Source organism: Cyprinodon tularosa, unplaced genomic scaffold, assembly GCF_016077235.1.
Source record: "Cyprinodon tularosa strain WSP-4 unplaced genomic scaffold, ASM1607723v1 ctg69, whole genome shotgun sequence".
NCBI lineage: Eukaryota > Metazoa > Chordata > Actinopteri > Cyprinodontiformes > Cyprinodontidae > Cyprinodon > Cyprinodon tularosa.
In genome coordinates, this window is record NW_024039440.1 from 2,856,056 (window position 1) to 2,861,314 (window position 5,259).

At 40.2% G+C, this 5,259-nt stretch overlaps 1 long non-coding RNA gene across 1 annotated transcript; it reads left to right on the forward strand.

Moving 5' to 3' along the window:
* Positions 1–1,859: 1,859 nt before the first annotated feature.
* LOC119771758 lies at positions 1,860–3,250 on the forward strand. The gene is made up of 4 exons (XR_005279180.1): positions 1,860–1,887; positions 1,988–2,081; positions 2,163–2,244; positions 3,076–3,250. It is a non-coding gene; the product is annotated as an uncharacterized LOC119771758 (long non-coding RNA).
* The last annotated feature ends 2,009 nt before the right edge of the window (positions 3,251–5,259 follow it).

A 5,259-nucleotide genomic window follows, 5' to 3' on the forward strand; every position in this document is an offset into this window, starting at 1 on the left:
TTTAATGCCATCTTCCCACTCTGCCATGACCCTCAGATGAGACACATATGTATCTTTAGTGGTTTTAAATTATGTTTGTTTAATTTGTTCCAAATTTAAGATACTGACAGGGCTGAATATGGTAAATTATACAGGTTAGTTAAATCTACACTGTCCTTAATATTGAGTATAATACATTTTATACAGTTATATATATTAGAAAACCTTTAAAGTTGAATAATTTTTAATTTATTCTGCTTTAGATAATCCAGATAATTAACTAAAAAGCACTATGCCATACATCCCTAATTACCATAGAACTGTTACAGTGAAATATTATATCATAAAGGTATCAGAGAGACTCTTTTTGGCCCAACTGAGTAAGTAAATAAGCATCTATCGGGACCCCTGTTGGTTACTAAATGGTATGAAATTAAAGATGACATCGTATACCCGCTTCAACAAACCTACCGTACTTTTGAACGAACAGGCAGTGCTGTGAGGGCCTATTCTTTTAATTTATTTAAAGCATTTAATACATAATTTGCTTTGGCTAACTTTAAAAGAATCAGATGAGGCCTCATCAATTGCCTGGATCAAAGTCTATACCTCACAAACACACTAGATTTTAAGGGTTGTGTGTCTAACCAGGTAGTTAGCAGGACAGGAGTACCCTACAGGTCAGGCATTCAATTAAAAAACACTGACTACTGCCATTAGAAGAAATAGTCTGATGACTCCAGTCATTGAGTGTATAGGAGATAGCAGGAAGGCCAGAACATAGAGCTGGTTTAATGCTTTGCAACAGATTGTAGATACAATCTACTGCAATATGAATAAATTATGGTAGGAAATGCAGAACCATTTTAAATCCAGGTGCTTTAGCAAGCTTCAGTAAAATTATCTCTACTGATCCTGACATGAAGAAGTTTGTTTACATACAATATAGACTCAAATAGGGATAGAAATTATAACTAACAGCCCTGATTATTGTTGACAGAATAAGATATATAATACAAACAGATTTGTAAGTGTTTCTAGTAGTGCATGCAAATTGTAATCTAAAGTTTTGACGTAAAAGCAGGTAATGTAAAAATAAATGCAATCTCTTCACTGCTAAGCTGCTGCTAATTTACTGTCTGAAAGCTGTACAAAACCAAATTTAATTTTGTATACACTCTGTGTATACGAAATAACAACAAAAGTTGTCTAAGTCTAAGGGCGTTTCTCAATATGCGTTCTTGAGCGTTCTCTTGTGCTCGTGTACTCGTGATACGTCATAAGCCTCAGCCCGAGTAGCGTTCCAATTCTCAAGAACGGCAGATCGAGAACGCATCAAATCCCCGAATGTTGTTCTCGCCCCCGCCCTCTTTATCGAGCATGCATCAGAGCAGACTTTTGCGTTCTTCAGACTGACCGCTTTCCCAGAATGCCCCGCGGCCGCAGCTTCTTTCCAGACAGCGCTCACAGTGGTAAGTTATTCCTCCCTTTTCTGCTGCTGTTGTTCTTCAAAAGTACGTTTTGAAATCGTTTGAGGCGATAACATTATACATTGAAGCCTCCCTGTGTGGCCTGTTTACAGAGTTAGTGCGAAATAAAAAAAAAAGTCCGACGTTGAGCGGACCAGAGTGACCAGCAGACCTCCGAGGGTAACCGCAGCTAGGGCTAATGTTACCCCGTCTGTAGTGCACTTATCTCGGTCTAGTTATGTGTGAACTACCGCTCGTTCTGATGGCGGTTTTTTGCTTTAATTCGGCCAAACGTCAAATGTTTTGTGTTTATCGGACTGCCTTGTGCTGGTTTATTAACTCAATACTTGCTGGAATAAATTGTAAATGTCTCCAAAGGACAACATTAACATCCAGAAAAGATCCATCATGGCTGAACGTGTGAAAAAAACGCATAACTGTAAGCAGAAGAAGCAGTTAGTTATCAGCTATTATATAGGTTGCAAAATGTGTTTGGTTTGTGTAAAGTAATAAATAATTTACATTTATATTTTAAACAGGGACCACAGAAGAAATCCAGGCCCTTATAAATTGACGCACTGAAAATGACAGCCTCTTCACTGGAAAAAGGAACTCCTCCAAAACCGGATGGGAGTGAGTAATTTTAATTTATGTCTGCCTAAATGTCCATCTTCAGCTCTTGTAACTCTAAACTTGTTTTTTTTATTCAACTAGTGATTTTGTGAGAGCCTCTGGCCTGCAGGTCACCGCAAAGCAGGCCAAGAAGAAGTGGCACAATTTGGTGCAAAAATACAAGGTAAAATAACAAAACTCCCTGCATAATATTAGCTCACTTTATGTATTATTCACACCACATTTCTGGTGTTACCACAGAAAACCCAGTGTTGAGGGATTGTACAGATTGACTAAAATGATAAACCATTTTTCAGGAGCTCCGAGACCCACCTACTGGGCAGGGGGTTGAGGCCGGTGGTGTGACTGCTGCCACCTGGCAGTGGTATGAGGTGCTTGATGCTGCACTCCAGGGGCAGCACAATATCAGTCCGCCCCTGGTTGTGGCCAGCAGCTCGTCTGACTCTGCCGGTGGGGGGGTCACGACCTCAGCCTCTACCCCTTCCTCAGCATCAGGAAGGACAGAGAGGCAGGCCAGGAAGAGAAGCAGTGAGGTCCTGCTTGACTTCCTGAAGGAGCAGGCTGAGAGGGATGAGGAGAGAGAGAGGGCAGCCTTGGCTAGGGAGGAAGCCAGGGACAGAGAGGCTTCTGAAAGGGCCAAAAAATATTTGGCCCTATTTGAAAAACTGGTTGAAAAATTATAAATAAAATATCTAAATGTTTTTCCTTTCTAAGTGAGTTTCTTCTGAGTGAGGACACAAATAATTGAGAGGAGAAAGAGAGGGAAAGAAAACTAGTAACGGTATATTAAAAAAAGAAATTTATTCAACTTTTGAACAGATTCGAGGTTTAACATATTCAACAATTTATTAACAGTTACTATGGAACAGTTACTATGGTTTAAAACAAAGAAATAACTTCTATTAACATCTTACACAACTAGACAACACCTACAAACATACAATTAAAAATAGTTTGAATGGAAATGTTCTGATTATTTAACATATTTCTACAGGTAGTAAAAAAAAAGAAATGAACCAGCATGTGAACATGACTACATCTGACCTAGGTTAGGTCAGATGTAGTCATGTTCATTTAAACATGCAGCCAGCTGTGCTGGAGCAGAAATCTGGGCTGCCAGTCTGGCTCGGAGGCAGCTTCCAGACAGCTCCCTGTCTTCAGCCGCTGGATGGCCATCGTCTTCTGGGTCCTCCTCCTCCTCCATGTCAACCTGGTCATCTGCCTCAATACCAATATTGTGGAGGGTGCAGCAGGCGGCGATAACCTTTGGGGCAAACGTCGGGCGGACCTCCAGCGCCCTAAAGAAAATGGAACGCCACCGTGTCTTCAGACCACCAAAGGCACGCTCAATGATGTTTCTTGTCTTGGCGTGATGCCTGTTGTAGCGTGCCTCCACTTGACCTGTACCAAATTTAAAATTAACTTTTAATTAAGTTAATATGCTAATATGTTTTAATGTTTTATCCAATTAATATAATCTTAGTATTAATTTTGTATCATTGTTGGCTCTATTTATGGACAAGAAGATAAGAGATCTTACTGGCAACTGGCTGGCAATAGGGCGTCAGGAGGGTGATTGGGTACCGGAGGCACGGGTATCCACCATCACAGAGTAGAAAAAAGCCCTCAGGTGGGTATAAAGCGTTTTTATACAACGGCGAGCGCCGCAGTACCCGTGAGTCATGGACAGAGCCGACATTGCCGATGTAAACATCCAAAAACTTTCCCTGTGCGTCACACACACCCTGCAGTATTATTGAGGGGAAGAGTTTTCTGTTTATGTAACACCTTTTTTGTGGCTCTGCAGGTGGAACAATGCGCACATGGCACCCATCAATCGCACCAACTGCTGCCTTCAAGGCCTCGTTCCCGGCAAGGTGTGCAAAACCAGCCCCCAATCCCTCCAAATCTTGTTCTTTGGGCAGAACAATGATTTTTTGAATGATGCCCATTAGGGCGTTGACAATTCTGTGCACCACCCGGCACACAGTGGACTGGGGCATCCCAAAGATGTCAGCTGTTGCCCTATATGATGCACCGCAGGCCAGCCAGTAGAGGGTCACCAGCACCTCTATCTCCTGCGGCCATCCATGGGCCTTCTGGATGGGCAGCAGCTGAAGGAGGAGGACGATGGTGGCCCTGTTTAGCCTGAAGGCTGGTTTCAGGTCCCCTTCATTAAAAAATGTTTGGAGGATTGGCACTGAGGTGTTAATCCTCAAATATTTTGTTGCTGTTTGTTCCTGTAAATAAAAAATGCCAAATGTTACCATAATTGTTTTTTATATTCTTACCTTTTTACAGCGTAAAACTATACTTGGTTAACATTCAGATTCATATAATTCTCAAGAAAGAAAAGGTAAAATAGTGTTGTAGAACTAGTCGAATATAGTAAATTTAACAACTGGCTCCCCTTCACTTGTATTTTTACAATTTAATCTAATCTGAATTTACTGCACAGAATTTATAATCACTGTAAAGGTGGCCAGACATAGAAATGACTCGTCCTTTCTTAATATTCAGTGCTGTGAAGGTCAGTGGGTGCAAATAGCTTAACCCTACTGCCATACTGTTACTAATGTGAATATTGGGTTTTAGTTCTAATTATTTATAGATGAATAGTCACAATTTTAACGTGATTATGTGTTTAATGGCATCCTCAATGGTTTTTTTTAAAGATAAAAGTAGGAAATAGGCTTTCTTAAACTGGTTTCTTAAACTTGCCAACTGGTAGGATCTTAAAATCCTACCAGTTGGCAAAGATGGGCGAGCAGAGCCTGCCTTCTTAGCCTCCTCTGCTGCATCAACCTTCTCCTTTTTCTGATTTGCCTCCTCAACTGCGCCACCTCCTGTTCAGCCTGCTGGTAAAGCTCACCAACTACCAGAGCAATAGCAATATTGCTCGTATTGCTCATTTTTCTTCTATAAAGTAATGATTTTTCTCAAAGATGTAATCAGCTCAACCACTACGACCAGTACAACTCCCAAAAAAGAAACTTTATACCCACGGTTTGGTAATTTTTAAAAATGTTTTTTAAGCTTTAGAAATTAAAAATATTGTTTTCAAAATGTTTTTATAACCACGGTTCGGTAATTTTTTAATGTTTAAGCTTTAGAAATTAAAAATATTGTTTTCAAAATGTTTTGTGTAGGGAATAAATAATTTTGACTGTTAAAGAAA